This window comes from Microtus pennsylvanicus, chromosome 4 (genome assembly GCF_037038515.1).
Source record: "Microtus pennsylvanicus isolate mMicPen1 chromosome 4, mMicPen1.hap1, whole genome shotgun sequence".
NCBI lineage: Eukaryota > Metazoa > Chordata > Mammalia > Rodentia > Cricetidae > Microtus > Microtus pennsylvanicus.
In genome coordinates, this window is record NC_134582.1 from 28,789,838 (window position 1) to 28,810,745 (window position 20,908).

Consider the following 20,908-nt stretch of genomic DNA (forward strand, 5'->3'; position numbering starts at 1 on the left):
GGAGTTTGGGGCAGGAGATGTTTTTTCTTTTATTCCTCTTTTTGTTCCTTCCCTCCCTCCTTCCCTCCTTCCCTCCTTCCCTCCTTCCTCCCTCCCTCCCTCCTTCCCTCCCTCCCTTCCTTCCTTTCTCCCTCACTCTGTCTTCCCTCCTTTCCTCTCTCCTCCTTCCTTTCTTCTTTCTTTTATCTTTTCACTTTTTTCTTATAAAAGTTATTCATATAATTTATTTTGTTTTCCCTTCCCTTAACTTCTCCCAGATTCTCCTCACTGCACCACCCATTCAACTTGATGTTCATTTTCTCTTTCAAAACAAAAACAAAAAAACCAGACCAACCCCACAAACCCCCCAAGACAAACAAAATTCGAAACGAACAAGCAAAGGTTCACAATAAGTTTTGGGTTGAATTGGCCAACTTCTCCAGTGCATGGGGACCTACCATGGAATATGGTTGATGTCCTCAGTGACAATACAGTGATGGATTAAATGGAGGGGAATGGGAAAGAAGGATATTAAAGAAATATGGAGAGAGGCAACAAACACTGAAGGCTTTTTGGAAACCTACTACTGTAGAAGCTTCTTAAAATATATACATTTATGAAAGAACTCTAAAGAGGGACACCAAATAATAGGTGTGTCAGTGCCAGAACAAAATATTCTATGCCAGTAAGTAAAACCTCTACTGCCAGGAATGGGTGATATTTTGTTGCTTGGCCAAAGGTGTCCCATAACCCCCCCAGTACTAGAGTCTGTTGCCAAAGCTGTTGGATGCTCTACGAGGTGATGGTAAGTCTCTCTTGCTGAGTTCAAGACTTACTCCATTGAACACGGAGAAGTAGAGCTGGTGTCCATGTAGAAGCCTCACCCGTACTTACTGCCATTCATGGTGCTGAATGATACACTGTATGCTGCCCAATAAGAAACCATCAATATCACCCAGCTACAAGCCCTGTAATAGTAGCACAAATGTTGTGGAAATAACTAACCACTCTCTTACTGGATAAAGGCTCGTCATGATCTAGAACCCATTCCTGACACCGCTAAAGTGGCCAAGAACCTGAGACTAGATTGGCCACAAGCCTAGAGGAAAACCTGCTATTCTGCTAAAGGAACATAGTAATTACTCCATGATGAAAAGCGCCAGCTTCCTTTTGAGAATACTGGCATCATCAACACTGGACACTGATTTGCGAGGTTGGGCAGGTTTCAGTTTTCTTTCTTTCTACACTTGACCTTCCTCCTATTTCAGATTGCCTCCAAATTCCAATCAGACATGAAGTTACCAGTACTAACATAGACTGATCAACCAGGACCTGTAGATGCGTAAAGCCGAACACTATCCAGGGGCTATTTCTTTCATGTATCTTGACCTAACATTTGTACTTCCAAGGTGTTTTTGTGAATTGTTTTTTTTTTCTAGTTTTGTGAAGAATGTCATTGATGGGGTTTGATTTAATCTATAATTTTTATTTCTTTTTTTTGTAACATGGCTATTTCCCCAATATTTTTTTTGATCCATGAACAAGGGAGATGTTTTCATTTTCTAGAGTCTTTTTAATTCCTCATTTTATATCTTCAGGGTTGTAAAGTTTTCTTTGTGGAGCTCTTTTTGACTCCCTGGTTAGTTTTATCCTTAGGCATTTTACTTGTTTTATTATGAATGGGAATTTTTCTTGATTTCTTTCTCACTTAGCTCATTATCAGTTTTTAAAATGTTAACCTTTTTGCATGTTTATTTTATAACTTGCTGATTAGGATGAAATTTTTTATTATTTATTTATTAAAGATTTCTGCCTCCTCACCTCCATTGCCTTCCATTTCCCTCCCCCTCCCCCAAACAACTCCCCCTCCCTCATCAGCCTGAAGAGCAGTCAGGGTTCCCTGCCCTGTGGGAAGTACAAGGACCTCCCACCTCCTTCCAGGTCTAGTAAGGTGAGCTTTAACCCACAAACCTATGAAAACCTGATTTTTGATAAAGGAGCTGGAAGTATACAATGGAAAAAAGAGAGCATCTTCAACAAATTGTGCTGGCATAACTGGATGTCAATCTGTAGAAGATTGAATATAGATCCATATCTATCACCATGCACAAAACTCAAATCCAAATGGATTAAAGACCTCAATATCAGTCTGAACACACTGAACCTGATAGAAGAGAAAGTGGGAAGTACTCTACAACACATGAGCACAGGAGACCACTTCCTACGTATAACCCCAGTAGCACAGACGTTAAGGGCAACATTGAATAAATGGGACCTCCTGAGACTGAGAAGCTTCTGCAAAGCAAAGGACACTGTCACTAAGACAAAAAGGCAACCCATTGACTGGGAGAAGATCTTCACCAACCCTGTAACTGACAAAGGTCTGATCTCCAAAATATATAAAGAACTCAAGAAACTAGACTGTAAAATGCTAATCAACCCAATTATAAAATGGGGCAATGAGCTGAACAGAAAATTCTCAACAGAAGAAGTTCAGATGGCCAAAAGCCACTTAGGATGAAATTTTTGTTAGCATCTTTAGGGTCTTTTTAATTATAAAGTTATATTATCTATAAGTAAAGGTGATTTACCTTCTTTCCCATTTATAGATCCTTTGTATCTCTCAAGTCTTGCTCTTGAGTTTTATAGGAAATTCAACCTTTTCCTCTTTAGTGTATTGTAGGTTTCTTAATATTGCCTTTTTATGTTGGAGTGTGTCACTTTTATTACTAGTTTTTCAGGAGACTTTTGTGTGTCAAAAGCCTTTTTTATTTATCAATGGGATGATCATGTGATTTCTGTCTGAGTATATTTAGATGCTGTATTAAGTTTATTGCTTCATAGGTGCTGAACCATTCCTGCATCTCTGAAATGTAAGCGACTGTGATGTATTTAAGAATTGCTGAGTTCAGTTTATAAAGTTTTATTTAGAGTTTTTACGTGTATATTCATCAGGGATATTCATCTATAGTAATTTTTCCTTTTTCATATGTGCCTGGTTTGGAGATCAGCATAGTAGTGACTTCATATAATGAGTTTGCTAGACTTGTTTCCCTTCTGTTTTTATGGGGCAGTTCAAGGGCCATTTGGAGTTATTTTTGACAGTGAATCAGCTGAGTGTTGTTTGTTCTTTGTCATGTAACTACTTGCTAATACTCCCATCTCAGAGGTCATCACAGACCTGTTGGAGTTGTTTATATAGTATTAATTTAACTTTGGGAAGTCATATACATTTAGAAATTTGCCCATTTTTTGTCTAGATTTTTAGGAATATAAAATTTTATAATTTTCTGGATTTACTGTTACCTTTCACCTCTAATTTTATTAATTTCTTGATTTAATTAGCTAGGACTTTGTCCATTCTTACTAATCTTTTCAAAGAACCAATGCTTTATTTCATTTTTCTTTGTATTATTCTTTCAATTTTCATTTTATTCATTTATTCTGTGATGATTGTTCTTTCTCTTCACATGCTGACTTTGGATTTGACTTGTTCATATTTTTTATAAGATCTTTGTGTGTATCGGCAAGTCATCGAAATACCTTTCCTTTTTTTAATGGAAGCACTCACAGTTACAAATGTCGTCTTAGACTTTCCTTTGATGTTTGATAAGTTATGCTCCCATCTTTATTTGATTCTAGGAATATCCAATTTCTTCCCTGCTCTCTTCTGTGATCTCTGGTCATCCAAGACTTTTCACACAATGTCCATGGAGTTGTATAGTTTTTGCAGATTCTGTCTCTATTGGTTTCAGTATGTGAAGTGATAAGATACAAGTTATTTAATTATTTTAAAAAATATTTTGAGAGATTTGATTTATGACCTAACATGTGACCTGTTTTTAGGAAAAGTTTCATGTCCTGCTGTATAGAATGTGTGCTCCATGGCTTTTGGATGGAGATTTGTATAGATTTCTGTTAATTCTCTTTCTTCTGTGGTATAGTTTATCTCTGAAATCTCTCTCAATTTTTAATCTAGATTATCTCTGTTAATGAGAATAAGGTATTAAAGTCACCCACAATTATTGTATCTCAGCCTATCTGCTGTTTGTACCTAACAGTGTTCCATGAAATTTCATGCTCCAATGTCTTGTGCATGTATACTTACAATCATAAACCATCTTGATGAATTGTTCCCTATATTAATATGTAGTGACTGTTTTCTCTTAATGTGTTGACTTGAATGATACTTTGTTAGTTATGAGTATAGCTATCCCTGCTTGCTTATGACTCATATTTGCTTGGTTTGTCTTTTCCTGTCCTTTTCCTTTGTGTCTGTCAGAGAGATGGATTTCTGCATGCCACAAACAGGTGGGCTTGCTTTAAAACAATCAACCAGTAAATCTGTTCCTTCTAATTAGAGAGAAAGTATCATTTACATGTACTGTTAGTGCTGATAGGGGTCTCTTGATTCCTGTGAATTTTATTTTTTTCTGGTGTTTTGACTGTTTATTCAGAGGCTGACAGGTTTATTGAACAACCATCTCAGGAGTCCAACTGGCTCTCAGTAGGAATTGGTATGAGGTGTCAAAGTACTGTGTGCAACAAGAAAAGTCAAAGAATAATTTATGTAACAACTGTCCTGAAATATACAGTACGTGATTCATAACAAGTTTCTCTTTTAGAACCAAGTAGAGAAAGCTCCCAAATGCACTCCTGTCCAACCTGTAGGATATGTTGCCTGTTTCTAGTTACCTTTCCCATTCCCAGAGTCTCCAATGTGATCATTCTGAAGCCCTGCCCCCATCTTCTCCTATTCATATCTGAAAGGTCCTAATATTTCCATAACATTTTGTAATTGTTTTTATCTGAGGGATATTAACCCTTATCTGTGATTCAAAGTACAACTACATATTTTGACTTCCTTCGAATGTTTTCTAAATATAAACTTTGAAATGATGGAAAACTAAGTGTATGAAAGCACACAAAATATGAAGTTCCTTCTTAGAAACAAACACTCAATGGGATATGACCAAGAAACAGTATAGTTAAGGCACCAGAAGTTCATTTGTTCTGCAACACCCCAGCCATAGCTGTCACCTACTCCCTGTCAAGTATTAAAAAGGGTATACCTTTTTCTTTTTGTTTTTTAAGACATGTTCTTGCTGTTTTGCTCAGGCTAGTCTAGACCTCCAAGTTCTCCTGCCTTATTTTCTTGAAGGCTGGGGTTACGGTCATGTGCCACAATGCCCCAGTTGGTCAGTGGTCTCCTTGCTCTTAAAACGAGAACACAGTTTTGCTCTTGAACTTGTATAAGCAGAATCATATGCACACACTCTTGTTTTTGACTCCTTGTTTTATATTTATGTGTATGTAAGATATTTATACTCTTATGTATGCATGAAGATATTCTCATGGTCTTCACATTTTGTATGAATACAGGACAGTGTTATTTGGTTAATTTTTAAAATTAAGTTTCATGAGAAGATTGAGTTCAACCAATATTAGTGTTTCTGTCTTTCTTTTCCTCTTTATTTCCACAAAATATGTATGATTTGTGGAAACTATGTTCACAAAAAAACTGCGCTTTGGTTCAAAGCCCCAAAGTCAATCAGAGGAGCCACTGATAGATCAGAGATCCTGTCTCCCTCAAATGAACCTGTTTTTGACTGGGAGCACAACATTCTAGAAGATGACTTGTTGATCCTACCATGTCAGAAATAGCTGTGTAGCAATAAATAACCAACTTTTTTGTCCAGATCAATTTGTACAGCTGTAGATTTTGCCTTTTACCACCCTATGCTTCTCATTATGTTCTCAGAACACGATTATATTGTTATCACACACTGTGTTTCCTGGACCCTTAAAGAGCCCATAGAATTCCTTCATTCACCTGATCTTTGGTCGTTTTTCAGATTCCTTAACTCCACAGGAGTTGAAATAATTGTTGAATAAATGCTGGATGAATTCCCTTGAGTTGCTGAGTGGTCCTATGGATGAGAAAGGCAATCGATCCCTGAGTTCCTTTCTCACACTTAGCCACAACCTAAACCATGACAGCAGCATTAATCCCTTAATTGTCCATCTTGTTTCATATACCTTCTGAAATATATATAATTGTAGAGAAACCAGAAGACAATGCGGAAGCGTAGGCCTGGTCTTTTACTTATGGGTGGCCTGGTCTTCTGCAGTGGCAGGCCTTTGGAGAGGGTGTATTTAATGATGCTCCCTGAGAATCAGCGTATAGTACCTTAAAAAATCCAGCATGGCTCCATTGAGTATGCATAATGTATTTAATACTCAACATGTAACAGAGATTGTCAAGTTCAGTTGTGTTTTTCAACACAGTGATAATGTTATTGGTGGGAAACTTTATTTATTTATTTTGTTTTTTTTGAGACAAGGTTTCTCTGTATCTTTGGAGCCTGTACTGGCATTAGCTCTTGTAGACTAGGCTGGCCTCGAACTCACAGAGATCCACCTGCCTCTGCTTCCCGGTTGCTGGGATTAAAGGCATGTGCCACCCCAGCCTGGACCTATGAGGAGGACTTTTAAATGGGAAAGAATGTTTTAAATATTGACCAAATAGTTAGGATTAAAATCATGAATTTACCTTCCTTGTTTCAAAATTTAAAATGTTATTATTATTTAATATAATTTAAATTAAAAAATTTATATTAACTCATTTTCCCTGTAAGAGGATTAAAATGTATCTGGAGAAAGAGTGCTTGCTCATCTTGCAGAGGATTTGAGTTTGGTTCTCAGATCCCAGTTCAGGTACATCACAGCCTCACAACCTTTTTTAAGCAACCTTGATGTTGTACTAATGAATTTTTTTTTAAAGTAAGTGAAGTTTAAGTCAAATAAATTTGTAACATAAGACAATTTTAAAATTAATTCACAGTAATGTTGGAGTTATATAAATATATATAGTTCTCCACTTCATTACCACTTTTGTGAGCTATTTTTATATCATTTTATCCCAGAACTCCCTTTTAAGACATTTCTATCATAGGTGAAAGTAACACAAGTTGGATGGGGTAGTATCCACTTGAAATTCCAGAACTTGGATGTCTGAGGCAGGAAAATTATGACTTCGAGGCCAGCCTGGGTTATATTGTAAGATGAAGTCTCGATAAATCAAAGCAAGGGAAAAGGACCAGTCTTGATGAGGAGTGGGTTCGATGCACTGCTTCCTGTACTCCTCTCCCCAGTATGCAGAGGTAGCGAAAGGTGCAGTCAGTGATTGTCATTCTTCTCTGCTTTCACATTAGAGAAAAGTTCTTTCTAGAACTATTAATCAATCGGGAATTTAGTATGTGTGCTCAATGGGAAAGGCACCTCTAGCTTTCCATTCTAGGCTTTACACAGGGATCAGGCTGGAGTTTAGACACCATACAGTTCAGATTTCCTTTCTGTTTTTTATAGATAGATTACATTTTATAGCTTAATGGTTCTTTAATAGGCTATAAACACTCGGTATTTTTGCAGCTTTCTTGATAACAACAGAACTCTGAAGTTTTTAATAACACTGGTAATCTGGAAGTCATTAGAAGAGCTAAATTTTGTTGCTGTCACTTTGAAATGTTATTTTTGGTCACTATTAAATGCAAATATAGTGAGTTTCTTTGATAATCATTTTATGGAAATAAGACAACTAGAAATTTGACCTGAATAGACAAAAGAGGTTTTTGCACAAGGTACTATGGGTAAAATTCTTTCAGAGATTTTTTTTTTTACTTGCTCTGACTGACTTCTAGCTTTTGCCTCAAAATCATTCTTCTGGGATACTTTAGGATTGATTTTTAACTATAGCTACCATACCACGTTCTTTTTAATTTCAAAGGGCCTCTGATTCTATTTATTTTCAGAAGTAGAATTTGGACCAGGTGCATTGACTGCTGATGTAGAATTTTTTTATAATCCATTTGGAACCTCCATCAGCACTTCATTGTTTGCCATTAATCCTTACGGTGGCCTTTAGGGACAGAATAGGAGTGTCATGAACAGTAGAACATCTTAATGTTGGGTAGGGTTTTGAAACTGTTCATTTGCTGGCTTTGGTGTGCGTGTGCGTGTGTGTCTATAAATTTCTTGGTAAGTACTGAGAGACTGGCAATTTAAATCGAAATGGATGTGTTGCATTGTGGCAGAATTTGGAGAGGTAATTACTGATTCAGCACTAATTCCACGTTTGCAATCTGTGAAGCAGAGAGCTCGCGGTGACCACTTCCGTGCTGGAGTCCCACTAGTGTTGATTTCTCCTGGAAGAATTGGAGGCCGGGTACATAGCCCGTGGGTTGATCCTCTGTCACCACGAGTGTCGCTTTCCTGAGCAGCTGGCTGGATGCTTTGTGGATGTCTGCTGGGATGCCAGCCAGCTGGAACACAAAGCCATGGCTCTGTGTGCTTGTCTGGATAATAGATGCTCTGAAAGTAATTCTGTATAAAGTGAAATAATAGTCCATTTCCCCCCACCCCATCGCTCATCAGCAAATAGCAATAATGCGTGAAAAGGACGATGCTCCATTGATGCTCTGGGAAAGGACTTTCATGAATTAGAATTCAGTCAGCACTTTGATTTTGTTTCGTCCTGTGTTTTAAAACCCAGCCAGCTGCAAGGACCTTGCGTAACACTCTTGTGGGGCCACTCACAGGTGGTACCTGATGTTGTATGTCACCCTCGTATGTTGAGGTTTGTCTGTCCAAGTCAGCTTGGATTTGATAATATCCTGTCAATTAAACTCAACCCTGTTTCCAAAGCCAAATATCACAAGTGCCTCCGGCACCTGTGAAAAACCCAGGCACACAGCCTCAGATGGATAGTTAGGTGTTCAATTGCTTGATTTATACACATGTGTGTTTCTGAAATTACAGCTGCAGGGTTTTGTGGTCTCTGTGGGGGTGTGAACAGCTTTGCTGGCAAGCCCATTATGCCTTACTTTGGAAATTTGGCTCCCAACACAACCTTCCACCCCCATCCATAATTGGTGCAGAACAAAGTCTGTTAGTCACTTTTCCCTTTGCTTTCCACAGCATTTCCAAAAGACTGCAATTCAGGCTGCTCTTCTAATTGGGAATTGCTGATTCATTGCACAAGGGCAGCTGTCTTCTATCTTCACTATATAAATGCCAACCAATGATACTCTAGATGAGGTGCAAGGTAGCATGGGACAGTCCGGCCCTCCAGCCCCATCCCTGACCCCACTTCTTGTAAACTTGCTCCAGGGGTCACATGTCTTTCCACGACATCTTACTTCCTTGGTGGAAGGGTTTGAAATGGAGGCCTTCATTCAAAGGAAGGTTCTGTCATGCTTTTGGTTTCTCAGCTTTTTATAAACAACGCTTGCCTAGAAATTCCATGTATACTTGTAACCTTTTAGCTTAGCTGGGGGAAAGCTTATTATTGCAGCAGCCCCAATCACTCACAATGGTACAACACTCTGGAGACCTTATCATCGCGCTGTCTAGTTGAGTAATTAAACGCCAGGTAGATTTGCAGTTCAGTGGATTTGCTTATCGTAAGGTGGCAGCCATGGCCTTCTCCCCTTTGAATCTCTGCAGCTTCACCCTGAAGCTTTGCATCAGGATGAAGAGAACACAGAAAATCAAATATTTAAGAGCAAATATAGACTATGAAGGTTGATGTGTTGAGAAAAGACGTAGAAGGATTCTGCGGGTCGAGCCGAGGAAAATGGGTCTAACATATATAACTTTGTACCTCTGCTGCTGTTAGAAGATGTTGCTATTATTAGCCACCCTGTTCAGGAGGAAATTAAACAAGGTCATTTCAGTAACACTTCGAGAGCTCACACTTCCTACAGAACCCTCATTTCCTCAAGGGACTAATAGAAGCTTGCCGTGGAAAGAAAACCCACTCTTTTCATCTCCCCTCAGAATCGTTTCAGAGAATCATAATAGCTGGAGATGGAAAAGGCCCGCTTAGCTTTCAGCTGCAGCCTCTGGGAATATGGGCAGCATTTTCCCTCACACTGTGGAGGAAATTTCCCACTGCTTTGTATGGTTCTATTTTAATGGCCTCAACGTTTTTCTCCACTTCTTTGGAAATTTTACTCTAGGTTGCAGACAACCTCACCAAAATAATTGCTTTAAAAAAAGTCAAAAAATAAAAGGTGTCTCTTTTTTTGTGTAGTAATTTGTTAGACACATAATGGGAACTGAGTGATTTAGCATGTTTGAACTACTTTAAGATTCTTAGGATTATGAGAATTTTTTTTTGAACTAAGACTGTAGCTCAGGCTAGCCTTGAGCTTTTGTAGTCTTCCTACCTGAGTCTCACACATTCTCAGATTATAGGTTTGTGCTACCAGGCCTCACACAAAAGTCCTTTGCTTTTATGCCAGACTTCTTGAAACAGTAAACTATTTAAGTGGCTTTTGTTGAACAATATACAAATTTCAATAATGCATTGGGAATCTCTCTCTCTCTCTCTCTCTCTCTCTCTCTCTCTCTCTCTCTCTCTGTGTGTGTGTGTGTGTGTGTGTGTGTGCGTGTGCATAACTGCCTTTTGACATAAGTGACTGTAAAGAAGCATTGTGATACCAAAGAGAGCAGAGGTTCCAGTATGGTTTTCTGCTGTTTCCATAAGCACCGCGATACAAGCAAATGGGCAGCAGAAAGAGCTCGTTTGGATGACAGGGTATAGTCCATCATTGAGGAATTCAAGGCAGAAGTTTGAAGGAGAAACCACAGAGAAATTTCTTTAGACTTTCTTGGTTGCTCCCTGGCTCATGCTCAGCTGGCTTGTTTTACAACCCAGGCTCACTTGCCGAGGTATGGTATCACCCACAGTGAGCTGGGTCTTCCTGCATCAGCCAGAAGTCATGCCATGCCTGCTCACAGGTCAACCTGATCCAGGCAATTATCAACTGCAGGTTTCTCTCCCCAGTTGGTTCTAGCTTCTAGTCCTCAAAATAATGCCTTCATGGGGCTGGAGAGATGGCTTGGAGGTTGAGAGTGTATGGACACGGAGCTGGCTGCCTAGAGTTTCTTGCCTAACATGTTTCAGAGATCGGCTCTGAACCATTCAGACTGACCCTGTGTCGGTGTTTTTCATCATGACAATACTGTATCTGCTTTATAAAACATCAGTGACTGGATAGAAGAACAGGTGACTGAAAATGGCCGCTTTATATTCTTTGTACTGCATTTTGTTTTCCAAACACCAGGGAAGGATGTTTTGTCCCAAATGCTCATACTTACACCACTGAAGACTTTCCCTAAAAGATACTTAACCTTTAAAGCCTTCACCTCCTGCATGGTTTTCCCAATGAATTGTCAATGCTGCTAGCAGGATTAACAACTCAGTTTGTATTGCGACAAAGAGTTTCTAACATGGTCATTCTCACTGAAGGGCATGATCTCCCTTCTCAGGCCTCAGATAAATGTTACTCCCAGCCTTAGTCAGAGAAACTCTTGGTTGCAATGAACAGTGATGAATGCTGAGGATCATGGCTGCTTAAAATGCTGAGAGTAAGTGATGGTTGGGTGATGAGTCCTAAATAGGACATTTATACCACCATTCTAAAGATCGCTGCAGAATAGGGAGTAGAAAGAATGCAAGAGCTAAAGATAAGAGATATGAAATGTGTTCTGATTAGAGCCAATACAGCCTTAACCTCACAGCTCTTGTTGATGCCTGCAGTGGGCTTCTGCAAGACTGGACTTATCAATAGTCAGTTGTGAATCAGGAGGGGATCATGGGGTCTACCCCTCCCTACTGAACTATTGCACGTTGATGGTCTATAGGGGAGAGGAATCTTCCTCTTCAGTTGTATACCCATTGGAGAGACCACAAGGCTGCAATGGATAGTGCCAAATCCATGGTTACACAAATGATCCTGGTTAAATTCAATGGGTGTTAAAAAGGACATGAATGTAGGAAAAGAACTTGTGGGAGGGGCAATAGGGCTGGGAAGAAGATTATGGAAAAGGTGTGGAGGGGGTTAATAGAACTGTTTTTCTCTGGACTGAGATTGCATCATTTTCTTCTAAATCTTCCCTCCCTCCCTCCCTCCCTCCCTCCCTTCCTCCCTCCCTCCCTCCCTCTCTCTCTCTCTCTCTCTTTCTTGTTTGTTGAGACAGGGTTTCTCTGTAGCTTTGGAGACTGTCCTAGAACTAGCTCTTGCAGACCAGGCTGGCCTCAAACTCACAGAGTTCTGCCTGCCTCTGCCTCCCAAGTGCTGGGATTAAAGGAGTGCGCCACCACCACCCAGCTAAATTCCATTTCTTAAATAATGCTAATGCTATTGAGAAGTATTTACTTAGAGGTAGTATTTTACTAGTATCCCTTTATTATTGATATATATTTTAATTGCTTTATAGAAGAAAGCTATATGATATTGACGCTAAGGATATTTTTTTCTTCTGAAACAGTCTTGCTGTATAACTAAGCTTGACCTTGAGTGTGTGATCTACCAGTTTCTACCTTCCAAGTGCTGAGATTATATATGTGCAACACCTTGTCTAGCTGACTATTAGACATTTATCGAAACTTTGTGACTTTGTACAAGGTGAATTGTGTTAAATTTAGTACTTTTATTGAAGAAAATATGTAATCTCTTGATACAAAGTTTATTAGGACCTTTTTTCGTTGTCTATGAGAAACACACTTGTCTTATTGACTCTGTTTGGTTTTTCAGTAGTTGTTAGTAATTCCTTGCTGACATAGTTGAGGCATTTCCTAGGGTTCTGCTAGTAGCTGCATAAGGTCTTCCATGACACTAGATGCATAAATTCATAGCGATCATGCACAATATTTATAGTATGTTTATTCCTTTTCTCATGGTAATTTTTACTCTCAATTTTTGTGCCTGACTCCGAGTTTCTTTGGCTTTGTCTGGTATGTCCTTTGTTTTTTTCTTTTCATTTCATGTGTTTTACTTTTAATACTCAGAATCTTAAAATAAATAAAATCTACCACAGAGTCTTTTGATAAACGACCGAGACTATTTTAACACTTCCTATTATTATGTTAAAATTTGCTATTGACTTTTTTTTTTAAAAAATGGGGGTTCTTGACTTAATGTTTTTGTAGTATCTACTGAATATAATGAAATTTCTTCTACTGGTTTCGGAAGTACTTACCCTTTATGCAAATTTACACTATAGCTTAGTTTTTCTGGTCACTTTAAACATATTATTATCTATAATTTCTAGTTAAATAAATCAAGAAATCACTATTCAGGATACTGAAATTCTGAGTTGTTATATATAGTCATTACTTTTTATATCTCTCTTTCTCATATGACCTTTGTTTTGTTTTTAATCACTGAAATGTTTCCCCAAGTTATTTACTCACCTTTAAGTCTCGTGTATTTGCAATACATTTTCCTTATGTATTCTCTGATTGTTGCAGAATGCATCAAAGGGTTTTCTGCATGATAAGTTTTTAGAAGTCTTATGTGCCTGACAGTATTTATATCTCATAATCAGAGTTAAATAAAATATTTAGATGCAAAATTTCCTGGTGTTCAGACTAGAGCTATTTTTCTTTCACTGAAGAAATGTATTGTATCCCATCTGCACATCTCTGTGCATTTCATCCTTATCATCAATATATTGAAATGTCTTCTTTGACTCATTCTGGCTGATAGGATGTCAAGAGAGATATGTAGGGACTTTGGTGGTATTTTTCTTTACTGCTGTCATTGATTGTATAGATGACTGTTATTGACAGAGGTTTCTGATCTTCCTGGTCCCATAGTCCTTCAGTCCCAAAGAAGCACACAGAGGTCTATATTAATTATAAACTGGTTGGCCTATTAGCTCTGGCTTCTTATTAATACTTATATCCTATATTAACCCATAATTCTTGTCTGTGTTAGTCACATGGCTTGAAACCTCTTATCAGTGAGGCAGTCTCATCTTGCTTCCTCTGTCTGGGTTACGACTGCAGCCTGAGCCTTTTTTCTTCCCTGAATTCTCCTGTTCTGGTTGTCCCACCTATACTTCCTCCTGGCTACTGGCCAATTATCATTTTATTAAACTAATACAATTTAAAAATCTTTACAAAGTACAAGACCATTGTCCTACAGCAGGCTATTTCTAAGAATTCCTGGAAGCAATGTCTTGGCTTATGCTATTTTGTCTTCTGGAATATTTGGACACACACATTGAGTTGTTGTGGGAATGCAGCCAAAATCTAAACATGAAATTATTTATGTTTCATTCAGAGAGCCTAAGGATAATTTTACATGCTTTCAGTGTGTTTGTGTTTCAGTGAGATTGGTCATATGACATCAGATATAAACTTTTCCGCTTGTGTCATGATGTGAGTGCTCAAAAGGTTTCAGATTTTCTTTTTTTTTTCTTTTTTATTTTTTTTTAATTTATTTTTTTATTAAAGATTTCTGTCTCTTCCCCGCCATCGCCTCCCATTTCCCCCCCCCTCCCCCAATTAAGTCTCCCCCCAGCCCGAAAAGCAATCAGGGTTCCCTGTCCTGTGGGAAGTCCAAGGAACCCCCACCTCCATCCAGGTCTAGTAAGTTGAGCATCCAACCTGCCTAGGCTCCCACAAAGCCTTATAATTAGTGATCCTAGAGAAGCTAAATAAGGAAAACCCAAAGAAAAACATATAGGCATCCTCCTGAATATTAACCTTCAGCAAGCGATGAAAGGAGACAGAGACAGAGACCCAAATTGGAGCACAGGACTGAAATCTCAAGGTCCAAATCAGATTTTCTAACATTGTGAATTTTGGATTATCAGATAATGGCTACCTGTAATAGTGAAGATCATTACTATTAATTATTGATAATAGTAGAGTTTATTATTAGAAGGGTAAATGTGAATTATGAAGTTAGATTATTATTACTATAAATGCAAAGATAATGCTCTTAATTCTAGGGCAAAGTCTTTCTGTGTCTTTCCTGCTCTGATCTATGAGTCTCTAGCTGGAACATCTTTGCAGTGAGTACCCGTTTCATTTCTTAAAAATGAAAATATACCTTTTCATTTCTTAAAAAACTTGTGGACACTTTGAGGACAGACAGGTGCTGAATTTTAATTGCTTTTGTAAGTATCCATGCTATGCTGAATAGAACCTAAGTGCATATTGTTGATTGAGCAGGTGAAGGAACTCAGAGAGGTAAACCAGTGCCATTGTACAAATGCGACTTTCAGACCTCCTTTAACAAGATGAAAGATCTCTATGACTCAGTTCTTCCTAAGGGATATTGGAATGCATATTCAGTTATAATGACAACTTTGCTTAGTTTTGTGACAATGAAGTTACTGTTAACGTAGAGAAAGTTATTTGGCCTTATTGCCAATGCTATCATCATAAACATTGCATAAGGAATGTGCTCCTTAACTGAGGCTCCCTTATTTGTATGTATGTACAAATATGTATGCTTGTGTGTGTGTGTGTGATATATGTAGAATTCAAGCCTGTAATTCATGATCCATCAAAAATGTGCATATTCTCATTTTAATTTTAATATAGTTTCACTTTTTAGTATCATTTATAATTAAGTGAAGATTTTTGAATTTCACAATTTTTATGTATATAGAATTTCAGTATCTTGTTACTGGATGTCCTATGGGAGGGACACACCATTTATTAATCATATCACTTTAGATTACTATCTTTGGGTAACAGTCACAGTAAGTACTCTAAATGCTTTGCAGATTTCTGCAGAAAAAAAATGTAATTCAGTGTCCATTTCCCAGGGCTCAAGCCCTGGTCATACATGTTGGTTAATAATGAGGAGGTTAGCTATTTCCTCACTTTTGACAAGTACTTACATTATTGAATTATTGTAAAAATAAATACTTAAAATAACTGGTTACTGTAGTTTGTTTTGTTCTGAGTTTATTTTATTTTGGGGACAGAATTTTTTAAGCTACTGTATTTTTAAGCTACTGTAGCTCTGGCTGGCCTGGAACTCTCTATGTGGATCCAGTTGCTTGAAACTCACAGAGATTTTTCTGCCTCTGCATCCTCAGCATTGAGATTGAAGGCATGCCCCTGACTACTTGTTGTATGTTGTACATCTGCCCATCTTTTCTCTATTACTAGGAGAATATTGATTTCATTAATTCAGTGCATATTGTGGAGATGGAGGAAGATATATCCTATTCTACAGTCTTTGGAGATCGTGTAGGGGTCTCATAAAATAGCAGCCCAACAATGACTTTAGGATTGTTTCTAAAATGTACGATAGCAAGATTGCTTTCGTGTTTACTCACTGCCTGGAGGACCTCACGCCAGGACTGAGCAAGTGAATCTCTTTCAATTAGGGACATCAGCCCAGTGCTCAATGTTTATGAATGGTGGTTAATGCACGAGGCAGCGTTCAAGCTCTTTCAGAAAATGTATTCAATATTAACAGCTTGATTTTCTATCATATTTAGCTCATTAAAAATATACCTAATAAAAAGACTCTGCCTGCCCTAGGACAGTACTGAAGATGGTTTTCTTAGTTAATTTTTCGATCACTCATAATGTATGGACAATCCTAATGATTCCGTTAGAGTTTAAATAACAGAATTCAGCACAAATGTATTTTAATCATTCTCAAACTCACTGCTATATTGAAAAGTGATGCTCATCTCAACCCTCCGAATTCTGCTTTCAGCAGCAACGTAGCTCTTACTATCCCTCAGCTAATAACTACTATCTGCCTCAAGTCCATCAGACTTATTTATACCAGATTAGACATTCCTTCATTAATATGCTATAGCCATTAACACATCATATGTTACCTAGCAAGACTTCCCAGTCCATAATATTTATATGCAATGACTACAAGACAACCCTTCCTATCTAGACAAGACTTCCAGACCTTAGTACTAATTTCACTCTAACTTAAAGGAACCCTGCCAATATACATCTGACTTCACAACGGCTCTTTTGATTGGATTCTAACAATTCCATTCTCATATCCTCTTCACGCAAACAAATCATCACGCCTCGAAGTCCTGCCCTTGTCTCTTCCATTCAAGACTCCTTTCTATTGAAACCCTCTGCAGCGAGCTAAGGCTTTGATAGATGAAGGTGTATTTCCTTGCCATCAGAAGATAGCAATCCTTCATTTGAATTACCTATCAGAAAAGCCGATTTGAATTCCTATCAGAAACCGCACCTGCACGACCGCCCCCCTTCTGAATTTCCCTTCCCGTCTCCTAGATAATATAGTGCAAATAAAACATCATAAATAAAAACCGATGGAACGGACACACGAGCTACTCGTGGGCGCTTTGGCTCGCTCATTAACAACTGCATCACTTCCGTTACTGAACATAAATCCCATCTTGGTGAATAGAAAAGGTTAGAGTATTGATTCTCTTTAATTCACCATATCAGGTCTAATTACATATTTCTAAATCATCCGCACAACATTTCTTTCGAAGGTTCCTAGGGACTGCAAGTGTTATATGCGTTTGGGTCCCTATTACCGACAGTCAGCTGGAGTTTGTGTAGGGGTAAGGTCGTAGGATGGATTCTAAGTTCTCCGGTTCTATTTTAAATCTGCACTTGAGTTAAACATTTCTCAGGACAGCTTCAGAACCTCACAATGTGACCTGAGACAACACGTGCTGTAACGCAGAGACTTCATTTAGAAGGGAACAGACAAATATGTCTCGGGAACTGACTTCAGTCCAGGAAAGATGTGTGGAGGTGGCAGATGGGGGTTTAGAACGTGCGGCCGAACCACTTAGAGGGGAAGAAACCGAGATAGGTCAAGAAGTGTGTGGTGACGTGTACAAACTCGAAGACCCATAGATTTAGTGACATTTGCTACCTCTTGTAGTGTTGCACCTAGACATAAAGGCAAAGCCTGGCATGCCCTGTGTGGTCTCTCTGTGTGCTGAATACTTTCCTAGCGTTCGGTGCAAGCCTCGGAGGAAAAGAGATAGCTTCCACGTCTTGGGGTTAAAGCGGCTTCCCTGAGTCTGCACTGGATGATCAGCTGATACTCCTGAGAGGAGAGTTGATTTGCAGAACATGTCTGGGTTGGCAGACTGTGTTATTTCTTCAAGCAGGATTGAGGCAGTTAAGATGTGTATACATGTAAATTTTCCACTGGACTAAATATCCAATTAGCAATCACTTGTGTTGCTAGCATGAACTTTTGCTGTTTTCCATTTTTTTTCTTTTTTGAGGGGTCAGGCCAAATGATACCCAGTTTCTGGTGAACTGGAAAAAGAGCATCACCTCCTTCAGGGCTTCTTTGCCTCCTTAACTCTGCAATTACCTGGCGAGTGTTTATTCAAATACTACTTGATCGAATGTGGTAAGGACCAATACAATTCGACTTAGCTCAGGCTCTTCTGTTCCGAATTTAGATGTCACGGACCACTTTCTGATTGCAAACCCTGTGGAAGGAAAGTCAGAGGGAGCTGAGAGAAAGAACTAAGAGTGTGCTTAGCTTCATCAACCAGGAAATAAAGCAACAGAGTGGCGACAGATAACAACGTGCCCTGCCCAAGCATAACAAGGTTGCTATGCTCTCTGCTTTATTAATGTGTTCAAGCAGTATTTTGTTTTTTCTGTCTTCTTCTTCTCCCCAAGGCTCCAAGGTTCTCCAAGCCTGAGAGAACGCTCAAAATACCACATTGTTGGGAAAGAGCTGACTCTGGCTTTCTTCGGGGAATTTAGAAACCCAGTGATTTGGAGAAAATTGCATGGCTGGTGATCGGCTGTGCCTCTGTTTTTATAAGTGATTAAAAAGAAAACCACTTCAATAATCCTCAGACCTTTGCTCTTGACTGGGAGCTCTTCCAACTAGGTCTGGTTGGTGGAGCCCCTGGGAGGAGGAACGCACACGAACTGTGGGCCAAAAATTAGAAAAAGCAACAGCGATGTTGGAACCAGAAACATCAATGCAGGCCAGAATTCAAGGGCAGTAACTTTTTTTGTTCAACTGATTTGGGCCTCATATTCAAGATACCAATTCAGTCCATACATCACGAGTTCTCGGCTTTCAGGGCTTCAGCAAACCTTTATGTATGTCTGTAATGAGTCTGCAGACAATTCAGCTCTGCTAAAAGCGTAGTCATGATAAAAGCAAGGTGCTTGAAACAGCCTAGGATTTCCAGAGTAGCAATGTTGAGTTGTTAGGAAGCAAGGACATGGTTCCATTCACAGTGAGTGCTCCTAAATAAATTTTAATATGAATTTCCCAGATAAGTACGTATTAGAGTTCTTAGACAATGAACAACAGTTAAATTCATGTGGTATTTCTCACATCAGTTTGTAGTTATTTTCAATGAAGCAACAATAGATGGGTTGTTACTGTCAAAATCGATGGTCTGCAGTGAGGAAGGCGGCCTGAACCACCTTCTGAAGCCTGGCTGCCTGGGGTAGAGTTACTGTTTCTGTTAGCTCTTTGCCAGCCTCCTTTGTTTATGCTCTCAAGCAGACAGCTTTCTTGACCCTCTTTCTTGACCGAGAATGAACCTCCCTCCCAGCAACTGTCCACGGCAAACAGTTCCTCAGGATGCAGTGGGACCTGGAAATCATCTTTCCCATCAATGTTGGCATTTTGTCTGTCTTGCTCTTAGGTGGGTGGCCCCACTATGAGTGTATGAGTGTGACAGCCAAATCATGTCCAGAGGCAGCATTTCACAAGCCTCCTCCCCATCTTCTGGTTCTTGTCTTCTCCCCACCTCTTCTGCAGTACTCCCTCTGCTTGGTGGCGGTGCCACTCATAAAGATGCCCAGTTTAGGGCTGGTCACTGGTTCTTTAATTTTTCATGCTTTGGTCACTTACGCGTCTCTTCTTTTTGACTGCTGTCCACTGACAAAAGAAGCTTCTCTGACAAAGATTGAGAGTAACCCAGGTCTATTTGTAAGATTGTAAGATTATAAATACTTAGTAGGAAAATTGGCAGAGTAGTCATTTGGGAGTCTAAGTAAAATATTTTATACAGCGTGAAACATAAAGAGTATTTAATAGAATTGCCGTTACTTTTAGGATAAGAAAGTTGCCTTATGTATTTTTGTACTTTCTTTTATTCTTTTATGAGAATCAGAACTGAACTTGGGGGTTGGGGAGAAGACTCAGTGATCAAGAACACTGACTGCTCTTCCAGAGGATCCCGGTTCAATTCCCAGCACCTACCTGGTAGCTCATAGCTTCAAGCTCCAGTTCTAGGAATCTGATGCCCTCACACAGACAAACATACAGACAAAACACCAATGTATATACAATAAAAATAAATTAATTATTAGAGAGGCAGAGGGTAAGGCTACCATTTAAAAAACAGAGTGATTTATGAACATTTCCTCTAAACTCTATTTTACTTGAGGGGTAGATAACAAAATTACGGAGTTTTTTTATAAGCTAGGATGGGAAGACTGTTTCTCTTAGGATACTGTGTTTTGTTTTCCTGTCTACAAATCATTAAAGTCCCGAGCAGTTGTTGATCCTAGAATCTTGCTGGCTTTATTGCAGTTGAGAACTGGAAACTTTTCTTTTGTTTTTGGCCATTTAGATGCAAACGAACGGAAGCCGATCACATAGAGTGCTATGTGCGTGTGGATCCAGCACTCAGTAATGTTGTCTTATGCTGCCTTAAAAAACACAGGGTATTGCTAGTTTGTTTGCATGGACAGTATCTTGGTGAAAGGAGAATCCAACAGTAATTACATGGATTCTGTTCATAAGACTTACTACTTCGTTTTATGCTGTTAGCTGCTTAATCCTACATGTATTTATCCAATGGTCAAAACATTACAGATAATTAGTCTAACTGTGTTTTAAACTCGACAGAAAACACTTGAGCTCTAAAAGATCTAAATATTTAATGAGCTTTGTGAAAACCACAATTACAGCTTTTTACAGTAGAGAAACTTTACCTCTGGGACCTGGAAAAAAAAATACCTGTTTATTGTATTAAGACTTTTTACATTTTTAACATACGATTTAATAAGAATTGTACCATTCCACCTTTACAGTCTATAGCTTGAGAAGAAAAACAGAAAAAGTCATGCCAGGAAAATATTTTCGAAGGGTAGCAC